Here is a 15,309-nt window from a genome sequence, read left to right as displayed (position 1 = left end):
GCTGGGAGAAGCAAGGATTTTCTGATTTAGAATGCTAAAGGCATTTTCTTTTGGGGCCATTGTAATCATTCTTGACATTAATGCTTAGAAGCATGTGGGATAAAATGGGCCTTATAACATGTTCAAACCAGTTAACTATCCTTTGTAGTATTGTTTCTCTGGAAAGTTCTGCAAATAACTGATTTATAAACAGATGCTATCTCAGAGGTTCATTTTTTAAAAATTATTTTTATTTTTAACTTGAGCTTAATTGTGCATATTTATGAAGTATAGGATAATAGTTTGATATATATATAATGCATAATAATCAAATCAGGGCAATTAGCTTATTCATCATCTCAAATATTTACCATTTCTTTTTGTTGGAAACATTTTGAACCCCCTTCTCTAGCTCTTTTAAAATACACAACACATTTTTAGCTGTAGTTATTCTAATGTGCTAAGAACCTTGGAACACATTCTTCCTATTTGCTGTGATTTTTGTATCCATTTATCCAAAGCCTCCCTGTCCCACTTCTTCATACCCTTTCTTGTCTCCTATAACTATTATTATACTGTCTACATCTAAGATCAACTTTTTTAACTTCTGAATATGAGTAAGAAATTATTTGTCTTTTTGTGTCTCTTATATCACTTATCATATGTCTTCCAGGCTTATCCACATTGCCACAAATGATAAGATTTCATTATTTTGGTGACTGTATAGTATTCTACTCTGTATGACCACCCCATTTTCTTTCTATTTTGATCCTTCAATGGACCCCTAGGTTGATTCCATATCTCAGCTATTGCAAAGAGTGTTGCAATAAACAGGAGTAGAGATTTCTCTCCAATGTACTAATAGATGCCTAACAGTGGGATTTGGGGGTCATATGGTCATTCTATTTTTAGCTTTTGAGAAACTTCCTCACTGTTTTCCATAATGGCTGTACTAATTTGCATTCCCACCAACAGTGTATAAGATTCTTCTTTTGTTCTGATTTAACTTTGAGACTGCTGGTCTATGCACAGAGAGTGGTGTGTGGGGTGGGGATGGGGGCAGTTTACCTAGTGTCTCCCAAATCTTCTTACTGTCTCTCCCACAGAATAAAACCCACTCTTTCAGAAGCCCAATCCTCAAATCCCTGGTTTTGCTTTTGTTTTAAAACAACCAGCATATGAATATATTCAATTATTCTCATTGCTTTCCCTCCCTCAGTAAATAAGAAACTGTTTGTCAGAAACAAAAGCTTCCAGCAGCACCTTCGACTCTCAGCCATTATATTCCCTAAAGAAATCTGCAGTGCTGCCCATGGACTTATCTCTATTGTGTGGAGTAAATAGAATCACTATATTTCTTTTCTATTTTAAAGAGCAGTAAAAGGAAATGCAGGAGAAGAGGGCTCATGAAGTTATTTCTGATTACACTCACAATCAGGAGGATGAAAACCTCTGCAGTGAAGGGTGAGGGAGACCAGTGCAGGTTTACACACCAGTACACTCCCAGCCCAGCAGGTCAGTTCAGGCAACAATTGTTAGATTCGGTGGTTCTGAAACAAAGGTCCGACAAGCAGGTATCCCCCTTTTCATAATTGTGAATCTTGGCTTCTGGAAGCTAAGAGGTAAAAGAGAGGCTGCTAAAAAATGTACTGAAAATATGCCAAATCCCTTAAAATATGGATAAACAAAGAAAGAAAGGTGGAAAATCGGAAATTCATCTCTTCTCCTTTGATTACGAGTCCCACAGGGAGATAAATGGCAGGAATTAAAGTTTTCTTGCTACCCTGTGGTCTTATTTGAATGTGCAGAATCCCTTTTGCCCTGTCCTACTTTAAATCCTACTTTATCTCTAGGACAAATTGGGGACCCCTGATCCTTAGGGTTCCTTCGTAAATTGTTTTTTCACACAAGAGTCCATAGACTATCAGAACGTTCAAACATCAGGCATGCTAGAAAGTTTTGCTTCTTATATGGGGGCAGGGGAATGTGTGATTTGCAAGGATACCCCAATTCAAGCAGAGGCAAAGGAATTTAGTAGATATATCCCTGATGCAAAAATGGAGTGGTGATGTAAGCTACTTTGCTAAGATGAAGGAGGATTATTAGCTTGCCTGAGACCCAGAGTGGGAACAGAAGCTGAAAAATCAAGATTGCCCATGCATAGAGTTCACAATATCTGTGTTGTAATAGGAAGTATATGGAAGTGAGAAAACCTAAAGTGGGTCCCAGCTGTACCACTAGTACATAATAGTTGTGTGACCTTGAAATGACATTCATACTTTCTGAAACTCACTTTCTTCATTTATATATACACTGAGATAATAGTATTCAAGTTAGCTTCAAAGTATTTTATGATAATCAAATGAGAAAATGTATTAAAAACATTGTGAAAAGTGTGAAGTGCAAGGCATATAATAAGTTCATAAACATTTTAACACCATTTATAAGGGACTTAAAGCAAGACAGGTGTTAAGAAGGCACTAATTTCCAGTCTTTCTAAAAATGAATTCTGAATAAGATTATTATTAAGACTTGGCTAATATAGGTAGTTGTTTTTGCTACATAACAAACCTATTATTTTGGTCTATTCCTGTTCATTAGTTACATTCCAAGCATTACTATTTGGATACTTAGCATACAAATTGACAAATGAACCATTGTTCTAATTTAATTAGGTTTGGAATAATAATTTAGCACATAATGACTTTCTAATTTGTAAATTTACATTTTTTTAAATTTTTGAATTGGTATGGGTGAACAATAAAAATCTTTCATAGTTCTATAGCATTTCTTAGTTCACCAAACATTCTCACTCCTTTTATTCTCTTGAAAAACTCTATCAAACATGTGGGGTGTAGATGATTACAAATATAGTACAGAAGATAAAGCTAACATGCATAGAGAGAGAGATGGAGAGAGAGAGAGAGAGAGAGAGAGAGAGAGAGAGAGAGAGAGAGAGAGAGAGAGAGAGAGAACCAGGCATAGAACTCATAATATCCAGTAACTTCCCATTTTATAATTGTGCCTGTCCCTAATTCCAATGCCACTACTCTGACCTCACCATAAAACTGAAAGTGCTTTAGGCTATTCACGGCCAACACTATAATTAGTAGTTTGGTGGATTCACGAATTTGCTGAAACATCATCACTCAAATAGCAATGACAAGCCTTCTCTCCGTTCAAGGTGAAAGGGAAAGACTGTGAGAATGCCAGTCAGGCATCTAGAACTCTAAGCCTGTCTGGATAAATGTTCAATCCCCAAGGTGGTCCCTCCACAGGAGGGCTATCTGGGACAAGAAATCACTTTTTTTTTTTCCGTGTGGCTCTACAACCCTTTGCTGGGAGCCAAGGCCATCCTCATCCTACCTTTGGTTACAGACAATTTATTTTCCTTGGGTTGTATGGTCCAGCCATAGAAGTGAAACAGAAAGTCAGCAGAACAGAAGTGAAGATGTCTTTTTTGACCTAATCTTGGAAAAGACATACCATTAGTTCTGTTGTGTTCCATTATATTTGCAGAAAAACCTTGGTGCAAGGTGGAAAGACTCCACAAGGATGGTATTACCAGGGCACAGGGATTACACCACCATTTTAGAGTCTGGCTAACCCTTGTAGGATGGGGATGGACTCTTCACTGATGTTGCTCAGGCCATAATAAGGTAGATGCTGTTAGAGAAGAAATGATAACTGTTTCTGAATCCTAAGAAAGCAGCAAGCATTGCAACTTGAATCCTGCCACTATATCAAGAAAGAATAAGAGAACAGCTCTATGAAGAAGGCCTCACATGCCATGGAGAACAATGGAACCATTTACCCTGTGTCTAGGACAGTAGTGTTACAATCCTGCAAGGCAGAGAGCCCCAGGTAATCTCACAGTTGTGATGAGTAAATATAGCCACAGCTGGTGTGAGGACCACTCTTTCTGGAGGCCAAGTTTAAACCTGGCAGTGTGAAGTTGCAAACTGGCTACCTTGGTCATGTACAACTCACTTTGTGTGTGTGTGTGTGTGTGTGTGTGTGTGTGTGTGTGTGTGTGGTATATGACAGTAGCTACCAAAGTTTGAGATAAGGGAAAATTAGTTCTAGTTCTGAAATTTTACAAGATTATAATGAAAGCAAGTCTCAGATCTAATTGTTCCCCATAATTGGACATTTATTAAATAAATATTTGTTATCAACTAAGCATCTGACAATCCATACATTCTCTACTACAAATGTAATGAATTCTACCCTCTGTCCTTAAAGGTCACTCAACCAATCCTGAATAGAAATCTCATTTAAGGTCCATAAAATGATATTATAGAGGCAGGATTCTTTTGTCATTAGAGTAGTAATTTTTACATATCAGAAACTTTGAACTATAGCTGGACACTACCCTGGACAATGGCTGGGCAATTTAAAGATCAGATCTCAAGTGCTACCCCTTGGAGAATAGGTTACAAAGCTGATTAGATGTTCAAGCAAAAGTGAGATTTTTCTGAACAGTTTTCTAGTCATGCTGCACATTTTGAATACCATTAATTTCATTTATGAGATACCCATATTTAATATTAATCATGCTAATTTCTAAAGTCTCTGATGTTGGTGAGAGATAAAGATAACTGAAATGCTTTTATTATTCATGTATTAATATGACTTCATAATTTTAAAGCATTTAGCCCAGTGCCTGGCATCAAGTAAACATCTTAAATTAAAATAATAATATTAATAATAAAGGCGTCTCTGAAGTGAGCTAACCTAACATGCTAGGAGTAAATTCCAGAATAAGGCAAGTGACTACCCTAGAATGTAGTGTTAGCAAATGTACAAATAATATCACACTGTTTAGCCTGGTATGATTTTAAGTGAATCGTAGAATCCATAGAGGTGATAATTTAAAAGATGGCCAAAGATCAGATGCAATGAGTTACAGTTCCACAAATGCTAGAGGAGGGCAGAGGACAGACATAGACCTCCTTCCTCTGCGTGATGCCAGAGAAGTGCCTCTGAAATTTTGCAGAAAAGGACGAGCCCGACAAAATGAAGATGGCTGGAAAGTGACTAAATTAAGTTCTTTGCTCCATTAGGTTTAGGAAAAACTGCAATAATTGCTCTATCATGTAAACTTCTTTCTTAATGTCTTTCAGATTCCAAAGTGTTACCAGTCATTACCCTAGTGGTATGCTCAACTCTGTCCTCTGAATTCTAAAGCTCTGAAGTACCCTCTCCCAAAAGCTGTGCACTTGCTCAGCCTTCAATTCCCACACCAATCACCCCAGACCTTATGTTATAACCCCGCCACTGAACTTCAGGTGTGAAGTGACTATTACATTATTTATGCCCTTGAAACATTCTTTTCAAACAGACCTTCATTGCTCCTGATCTTTATGGTAGTCAGCAAGTCCCCCGCCCCCCAGTGGCAGCAGCTGTGTCTGAGCCACCCATCTGCTCTCTTTCTGGGGCTTTGCCATATTCCACTGCATGCCCACTCACAAGTGTATCACATTTCTATTTAGAAACATTCCACCTACCCCAGTTATTTCTGGCTACTTATCCTTGTATATTTCATTGGGAGTCAATGGAACTGTGTGACCACCTTGCCCGTAGCATGCTGCAGTCTGTAGGTGAGGCTAGCATGGGTAAATGTAGAAAGGACTGTGCTGAGGGGCTGGTGGTAAGCTGTCAGGGCAAAGGGAGGAACTATCAAGTGTGAGTGCCAGGAGAACTGATCACCTGTCAGCAGAATGGCAATTTGCACGGGACAGTGAACAGACACAGAGCCTACTTTTTAAACCGAGATAAACTTTGGATAATATAAAATTTACCACTTTAAATTAAAGTAAGCAATATTTAATAGACTCACAATGGTGTGCAAATAACTAGCTCTATCTAGCTGTAAAGCATTTCATTATCTCCAAAGAACACTCCATATCCATTAAGAAGGGTGACCCCTATTTTCCCTCTCCCCTGCACCCAGAATCTACATTCCACTTCTATAGATTTACCTAAGATATTTCAGATAACTGGAACCACACACACTACGTGGATTTTTGTGTTTGGCTTGTTGTACTTAACATTTATCTTAAAAATTCATTCATATTCTAGTGTCTATTCAGAATTTCATTCATTTGTGTTAATTGACATACAATATTTGTATTTATTTATGGGGTTCAGTATTACAATTCAATACATGTATACATGAGCAATGCTCAAAGAAGGGTAATTGGCATTTTCATCTCCTTAAATAGTATGAATTGTTTTCTTCTAATTATTTTGAAATAGATAATAAATTGTTATGGATTATAGTTATTCTACTGTGCTATAGAACATTAGAACTAATTATTCAATCTAACTGTAAATTTTGGCTGGCTTTTAAACTCGCTATCCTCCTGCTTCAGCCTCGGATTTCAGCTGTGTGACACCATGCCTGGTTCATTTGGTTTTGATTTTTATTTCCTTGATTAGGGATGTTGAACTTTTTTTTTTTTATAAACTTCTTAGCAATCTGTATGTCTTCTAAAAATGTCTTCATGGGTTTTTTCCCACTTTCAAAATGAATTGTTGATTTTTGTCTTTTGTTTTGCTGTTGCAAATTTTTCAACTCTTATATATTATAGATCTTAATAGCTTGTCAGATGTATAGTTGCATTATTTCATTCTGTAGGTGATTTTTTCAATCTGTTGATTGTTTCCTTCTCTGTGTAGAAGCTTCATAATTTTCTACAGCCTCCTTTGTCTAATTTTGCTTTTGCTTTTATTTTCTCTGCCTTGGTGTCTTAACTACCAAATCTTTACCTGTACCAATGTCACAAGTGTTTCCCTTGTTTTCTTCTAGTAATTTTTTAGTTTCAGGTATTTGATCCATTTTGAATTGATTTGGGGGTATGGTGAGAGACAGGAGACTAGTATCCTTCTTCTTATGAATCTCATTTTCCCAGCACTATTTATTGAAGAGACTATCTTTTCCTCAATATATGTTCTTTGTGGAAAATCAGTTGGATGTAACTACAAAATTTAATTTCTGAATTTTTCTCTTCTATTTCACTTTTCTGTGTGTGTGTTTTTATGCCAGTAGGACATTGTTTTGATACCATAGCTTTGCAAGATGTTATCAAATCAGATATTGTGATACCCCCGGTGTTGTTCCATTGCCTTAGGATCACCTTGACTGTGCTGGGTCTTGTTATTCCATATGAATTTTGCAATTTGTTTTCTATTTATGTGAAAAGTATCATTGTCTTTTTGATAGTGATTGCATTGATTACTATAGATTACTTTGAACAGTATGGACATTTTAAAAATAGTAATTCTTCCAATCCATGAACATGGGATGCCTTTGCAATTTTTGTGTCCTCCGCAGTATTTTTCCATTGATTTTTTATAGTTTTTATTACAGAACTCTTTTCTTCCTTGGTTAAATTTATTCCCAGGTATTTTTTGTGGCTATCATGAATACTATTGCTTTCTAATTTCTTATTGAGCTAGGTCATTTTTTGCTATATAGAACTCCTATTAGTCTCTCTCTCTCTCTCTCTCTCTCTCTCTCTCTCTCTCTCTCTCTCAATGTTGTGTTCTGTACTTTTATTGAATTCATTCACAAGTTACAATAGTTTTTTAGGTGAAATATTTAGGGTTTTACTGTATAAGTTCATATCATCTGCCATCTGGATAATTTAATTTCCTACTTGTCAGTTTAGATGTCCTTTATGTCTTTCTCTTTATTTTTTTAGCTCTGCCTAAGACTTGCAGAACTATGTTGAATAAAACTGGTGAAAGTGGACATTCTTGTTTTAGAATTTCATTCCTTTTTATGGCACATATTATTCATATTCATATCTAATATTTTGTTTATCCAATCACCCATTGATGGCAAAGATTGTTTCCATTCTTTATCTATTATGAATTATGCTACTATGAATAAGCCTATATAAATATTTGCTTCATTACCTGCTTTCAATCAAAAATTCAGTTTCAGAATTACTAGGTCATATGGCAGTTCTATCATCAATGTTTTGAGGTACCACCAACATGTTTTCCAAAGCAATATATCTTTTTACTTTCCTAATGGCAATGGATGAAGTCTCCTATTGATCCACAATCTTGCCATCCCCTGTTATTTTCTGAGTTTGGTGTGTATTTTTGTTGTGGTGGTGGTATTGATTTTACTCTAGTAGGTGTGAAGTGTTATTTTGGATTCTGTTTTATTTCTCTAGTGACTAATAATATTGAATAGCTTTTCATATGTTAATTGACCATTCTTATGTCTTCTCCAAAGGAAATGTTTATTCAGATTTGTTGCCTATTTTTAAATTAAGTTTCATTTTTGTGTTGTAAAAAGTTCTTTATGTATTATAGATAGTAGGACTTTACCCCCTTGTGATTTGTAAATATTTTGTCCCATTCTGTGGATGGTCATTTCACTCTCTTGATTAGTTATTTTCTGTCTAGACCTTATAAATTTTAAGTTCAATTTATATATCATTACATTTTGTTTGTTTTTGATTTCTTCTTATTAGTTACACATGACAGTAGCATATATTATGCCTTATTATACGTATATGGAATATAACTTCTCATTCTTCTGATTGTACATGATGTAGAATGACATTGATCATAAAATCATAATATGCACACAGGAAAGTAATGTCCAATTCATTTTACTATCTTTCCTATTCCTATTCCCCCACCCTTCCCTTAATTCCCCTTTGTCTAATCCAAAGTACTTCTATTCTTCCCTACCCACCCCCTTATTGAGAATTAGTATCTGCATGTCAGAAAAAAACATTCAGCCTTTGCTTTTTTGGGATTGGCTTATTTTACTTAGCATGATAGTCTCAACTTCCATCCATTTACTGGCAAAAGCCATAATTTTGTTTCTTTTGATGACTAATTAATTGTTGGGAGCCGGCGACTGCACCCTGAAAATGGCGCTGGCTTCCTGCTTCTGATGACTTAGCGGTTAGAGTTGTTAGAAGTAAACAACTCCTTGTAAGGCTGTGGGCTGGGCTCTGGCCTGCTTCCCCTGCGCTGTACCTATTAGACTTTTCCAGGTAGTGCTAGTTCATTGGCGAGGCTGGGTACTTAAGCTAGGGCAGACCGCCCGCTGGCGCTCTTTCTTCTCTTGTTCCTGTTTTCTCATCATGATTCAAAGGTCCTGAGTAAACTGCTGAAAGAAGAATCCTGTGTTGTGTTTCCCTTACTGGCGAGGGGTCTCGACAATTAATATTCCTTTGTGTATGCATGCCACAATTTTTTTATCCATTCTTCTGCTGAAGGACACCTTTTTATGTAGCTTGTGCTTTTGATCTTATCTCTCAGAAACCATTGCCATTGAAACCACTGCCAAGTACAATGTCACAATGTCATATATATTTACCCGTATGTTTTCTTCTCAGGCTTTTATAATTTTCATTCTTATATTTAGATTAAGTATTTTGAGCTAATAATTGTGTATGATTTGAGATAAGAAACTATTTCCATTCTTTTGCATATAAACGTCCATTAGTCCCAGGATATTTGTTAAAGAGATGGGTTGAGCTCAATAATACACATTGGCAATTCAAGGCAAAAAGAATAGCCCAAATGTATTTGAAAATGAAGACAATAATTGAAAAATCCATACTTTCTGCAATGGACTATTTATGTACCCATCCTCAATTCAGAAGTTGAAATCCTAAACAATATTAGGATATGGTTAACATTAGGTGATAATATTAGGAGATGAGAGCTTCAAATGATGATTAGATTATAATACAGAGTCTTTATAAATAGAAATGAATGTCTTCATAAGAGACACTCCAGATATTCTCCACCTCTTGCACCTTGAGAAGATGCACTGATAAGACAGCCGTCTATATAAAATCCAGCCCTTACCAGAACCTGAATCTGCTGGCACCTTGAACTTTCAAGTCTCCAAAACTGTAAAAAAAAAAAATTTATTGTTATTTATAGGCCACCCAGTATATGGTAGGTTGTTACGGTGAACTAAACAAACTAGAACTCTTGGAGATTTCAAAATTTATTAGAAATCTACAGAAATCAAAGCAATATGGTACTGTTATAAGGATAGATATATAGAGACCAGTAGTAGAGAATTGAGAATTCATAAATAATTCCTTATTTTACCCTAATTTGGTTTTTAACAAAGGTACAAAGATAATTCAATGGGATAAAGATAATTATTTTGAACAAATTGTGATGAAATAGGTAGACATACTCATTCAAAAAAATGTTTTGATCCCTTTCTCATATCATACAAAAATAATAACTCAAAAATATATAAAACTCTTCAAAACAAACATAGGGTTGAAATGTTGCTCTAGAATTAATAAAAGACTTTTTAGATATGACACAAGAGTAGAAATGACAAAAATAGAAAGTTGGACCTTGTCAAATGTAACATGTTTCAAGGGCTATCTTCAAGGAAGAGAAAGAAAGAGAAGCTTAAAGAATAGGAGAAAATATTATATATATATATATATATATATATATATATATATACACACACACATATACATATATATGCACATATATGTATATATATCACACATCAATATAAATATATGTATATATATATATATATATATATATATGATGGACTTGTATCTAGAATATAAAAAGAGCACTTACAACTCAATAATAAATTGACAAATGACTCAATTCAGGGAGAATGGGAGAATAGCAAAGTCAGTAATTTTTCTGACAGGTTGAAAATAGTACTAAATAACACCAATTGGTATCAGCAACATGGTTACATTTTTCAGGGGTGTGATGGATTTGAAATCTGGGATAGCACAAACCATGTAGTTTTTAGGAAAAAAATAAAATGAAATGACAAAGACAATTATTCCAATGAAAAGATGGATGGAATTAACAGATACTTAAATCACCAATCTGATAAGTTTTGATGAGAATTTAGGTGGAGAAGAAGTTTTTGTTAATAAAGAGGATGGGAATTATCTCTCAGGAAAAAAAAAAAACCTCTTATTAATCGTTGCACCATTACTTTACTTTGACCGGCAGACCAATGATCTGTTTACATATCTGAGTCTCCAGCTAGAGTGGAACTGTCCCTCCCCTCAAGGGAATTGCAGTGTCTCTCACCTAGATGTACATGATAGGCTTCTGCTGAGATTCGGCATCATGAGTGGTTTATCAATTTCATCAAACCATATTGGTTTGTTAAGAGAATGAGTCTTTCAAATGAATAAATTCATGCTAAATTGGCAGAGAGGGGAATTTTATGTGAAAAAATTAATTATTGTGGAAGATTTTTTATTTATAATTTTAATACAAAGCTTAGAACCAGGCTGGCATGTAGTAAGTGTTATATAAGCATCACTGGTGGTCTGGTGGTTCCTAGAGTGAGTTATGGATTTAGTTTCTGGCTGGCACAGATGATTAGATGTCTGCATAAGTGCTCTGAAGGGGTTGAGAAGATAGTGTTCCTTGGATTTTCCAAGGTATGTTATCATATATCCCAAGTCAGACCTCTGGGTCTTCTCGGGGTGAGTCAAGCAGCAGAGCAATTTGGTCCAGAAGCGTTCTCGGATGGTGTTTGGTGTACTCTGGAGGAGGTGACCTGATTTTCTGCTGAAGGAATTAGTAAACTGGTAGTGCAGACCTCTGAGACCCTTGGTGAAATTGTCCCCTCTCTCGGGGCTTCAGATGATGAAGGGAATAGTTTCTTAGAAGATTCACAGGGACAGCAGAGAAGAAGTTTCTTCCATTGCTAAAAGAAAGAAACAAGACTTTCCTGTATCTTAGATTTCCTTTTCACACATGATGGTATGAAATATTTGATGGTCAAGGGCCAGCAAGTTAAGGAGGAGATGTCCTTGTATTTTGAGTAGATGTTTGTTCCAAGAGACAAAGAACTCCATAGTATTACCAGTTTGTCCTTTCCACAGAAGCCCCTAGGCAGAGATTATATAAGACTGCCCTCCTTTTCTACTGTGGCTAAGGCAGAGGCAGCTGTACTGAGTACTGAGTGCAGACAGTATCCTAGGGGGATGTTCCATGCATTAAAGAGACATTGTGTGAGGAAGCCAAATCCCTGATGCATTTACACATCTTTCCAATAAACTGAGGTTAATGGGCTATCCTTCTTTGAAGAGTTTAAAAGGAAAGAGAAATCTCCAGGGAAGAAAAAAAAATTACCCTAGAATATCTTCCTTTTAAATGAGACGGGAGAAATTAGTTCATATCTTGCAACAAAGAATTTCAGTTTCCAAGGTTCTGGTCCCTTCTGTTGTAAAATAAATGCGTGGTAACCCAAAACAATAGCAAAAAGACTTCTTAACCCAGGAAAATGGCTAGATACATGCTCATCTGAAGATGTGCTAATGACCCTTAGTGTTACTAAATTGTGCAATTAGAAAGATAGGAAGCAAATGCCCTTAATTGGAAGGCTACACGTTGTGTTCACCCCCTGCTGATACCAGGCCCTCTTTTTTGCTGAGCTCATCTGTCTGCTGCTCTTGAGCCATGAAATTATTTGTCATTTCTCTCTCGTGGACCGTTAATGGAGAGCACTAAAATTCAATTTAAGTGTGGGAGTTACTACTTAATACTACTATTGATGATGGATTATAGGATTTAAAGGAATGTCCACATCGTAACTTTTTTAAGGGTACAAACTATCAGAAAGAAATGGCCTCTGTAACACGTTAATACAGAAGAAGCCAAACACGTTCTTAAGAAAATAGCTATTTGTGAGACTTCATCATTATCTCATGGACAAAAAAAAAAAAAAACTGAAAATATCTTGTCATCTAATTTTAAAGGCTCCCCAAGGAACAATGCATTTGATCTAGGTGATTAAAATATACTGTTTTTCAGATGGGAATATTGACATCCTAACCTCTGTAGCAGAGACTTTTAGTTGTTTATAAAACCTGTTTCCTCTCCCATTTGAGACCATAACTAGGTGATGTTTCTGAGCCTACTCTTTTGCCATGCAAAGTAGTGTAACTGGACTGGGGATGTAGCATGTGATTGGCTGTGATGTGCATCATGCCCCAACCATAAATCCCTCTGGCATAATACACTATTTTGCTCTTTCCCAATATTCTTCTCTTTGGAAACCACATGTAGAAGATTGAACTAGAAGATGGAATGAGCATGTCCCTGAATGATTAGACAGAGGATGTCCTCTGAACAGATAGATAATTTGAGATGTTACATGAGTGAGAAATAATCTATCATTTGGTTAATTATGCTCCTGAGACTTTTGAATTTATCTATTACATCAGTGGCTAACATTATCTTCATTTCTTTAGCATAATTGAGAGTAGTTTTAAGAAGTGGTCAAGAATATGGGCTTTGATCTCAAAAAAGAGAATAAAAGAAGTTTATTTTTCCTCCATCATCTCTCCATTTCTTCTACTCCAACCTCTGCTAACTACCTTTGAACTCTCTGCTTCTGTAAGTTCATTTGTTTAGAATCCACAAATAAGTAAAAACATTCAGTGTTTATCTCCCTATGTTTGATGCAACCTCACTTAGCATAATGTTCTCCAATTTCAATCATGTTTTTCCAGAGACAGAATTTATCCTCTTTAAGGTCTCTAGCATTCCACTATGTTTGTAGACTACATTTGTTTCAACCATTCTATACTTTGATGGACACTTGGCCATTGTGAATACCGCTGCAGTGAACACAGGGGTTCATATATCTCTTCAACAAATTGATTTAAAATCTTCTAGATACCCAGAAGTAGAATTGTTAGATAATATGATAATTTTATAGTGAATTTAACTAATAATTGAATATTCTACATGCACATACTTTTAGGAGAACAAATTTCAAATGTTTTGAAGACAAAAAAATTAGACATTTGAGATGATGAAAGTATTAATTAACTTGATTTAATCTTTCTACATTTTGTTAAAAATCATGACACCATTTTGCACCTCATAGATAAAAACAACTAAAATTTGTCCATAAAAATGATAACAAAAAAACAATATGGGCTTTGGTGTCAGACAGATCTGAATGTAAACCAGTTTTGCCAACCATGGTTTTGTAAACCTGGAAAAATTGTTTAGTCTCCCTGAGTCTCAGTTCTCCCACCTGGGAAACCAGGATGACCACACTCAGCCCACACATCAATGAGAGAAGATAATAAGATCATATTTTTCAAGTATTGGTACATAGGTTCTCACTTCCCTCTTCCCTCAAACATTTTATTCACATTCAAGATCTAAATGTAATGCTGGCTCATGCCAACTTTTCCAAGGTCGGCAACCCAGCATGTACAAATCCGTACATGAAATTACAGGACAGAGTTATAGATGTCCATCTGCTATGAATTTCTTGAATGTAATATGGTGAACTAAAACCTTGTAGGCTGAATTCAGCAGTCAGCCATAGATTGTTTGGTGTGGATGCAGTGTTTCAAAGTTTTTAGTTGTTAAAATTTAAAAACCCAAATAAAATCCAATTTGTAATTTTTCTTAAACAATGGAATCATCTGGAACACATAACCAAGTCCCCTACTTCAGTAATGATGGAGTAGAGCTGAGTAGCAATTGCCACCTGGATGGGGCCTAAAGTTTCCAGCTGTTCCAATCTCCAAAGGACCCACCTCACCTTCTATTACCTATCTGATTCCTGTAGGTCTCTGAGTTGGTAACCCCTGGTCTGCTGAGAAAGATCCCATGTAATCTTATAATGAGCCAAGTACTATTCTAAGCATTTTTTTCTATAATGTAATTTAATCTTTACAACAAATTTTCAATATTCCTATTTTTTTCAAAGAAAAACTGAAGCATAAGGAGGTCAAATATCTTGCCCAAGGTCATGTAAATGGAAATTGCAGAGATGAGATTCAAACCCAGGAAGTGCAGCCCCTGCATTGTGCTCTAAAACTGCTGTCACTCATTTATTATTTTAATCACACCTGGTGCACTAAACATTGTGTGTGTGTGTGTGTATCTGTGTGTGTGCATGCATATATGAATACCCACTTCTACCAAGTCCTCTCAGTAGGCAACTTGCAGGAGTTCACTGCTTATTTGCAGGAAAATTTAGATGGAGATTCATTTCTGAAATTAATTCTTGAGGGAACAGTGCACACAGTACTTCAGTGACTTAGTAGATGAAGGTTAATTACCTGTGACTTTGGTCGGGTAGAGAAAGTGCTGAATGAAATGGAGAGAAAGCCAGATATAGACAAAAGGAAATAACTGCCAAATGCCTCTTTTTTCCCCCTAGTTCCATAGGAGGAAATAAACTGCATTGCAAGACATATCCAGATTCTTTTATTCTACAACAATAGGCAGGTAGTTTCTGAAATAATTTTATTTTGTATCTTCTTCATATCTTATAATGAGCTAAGACCAAAACAA

Source organism: Urocitellus parryii, chromosome 14 (genome assembly GCF_045843805.1).
Source record: "Urocitellus parryii isolate mUroPar1 chromosome 14, mUroPar1.hap1, whole genome shotgun sequence".
In the NCBI taxonomy this organism is placed as follows: domain Eukaryota; kingdom Metazoa; phylum Chordata; class Mammalia; order Rodentia; family Sciuridae; genus Urocitellus; species Urocitellus parryii.
This window is presented reverse-complemented; position numbering follows the sequence as displayed.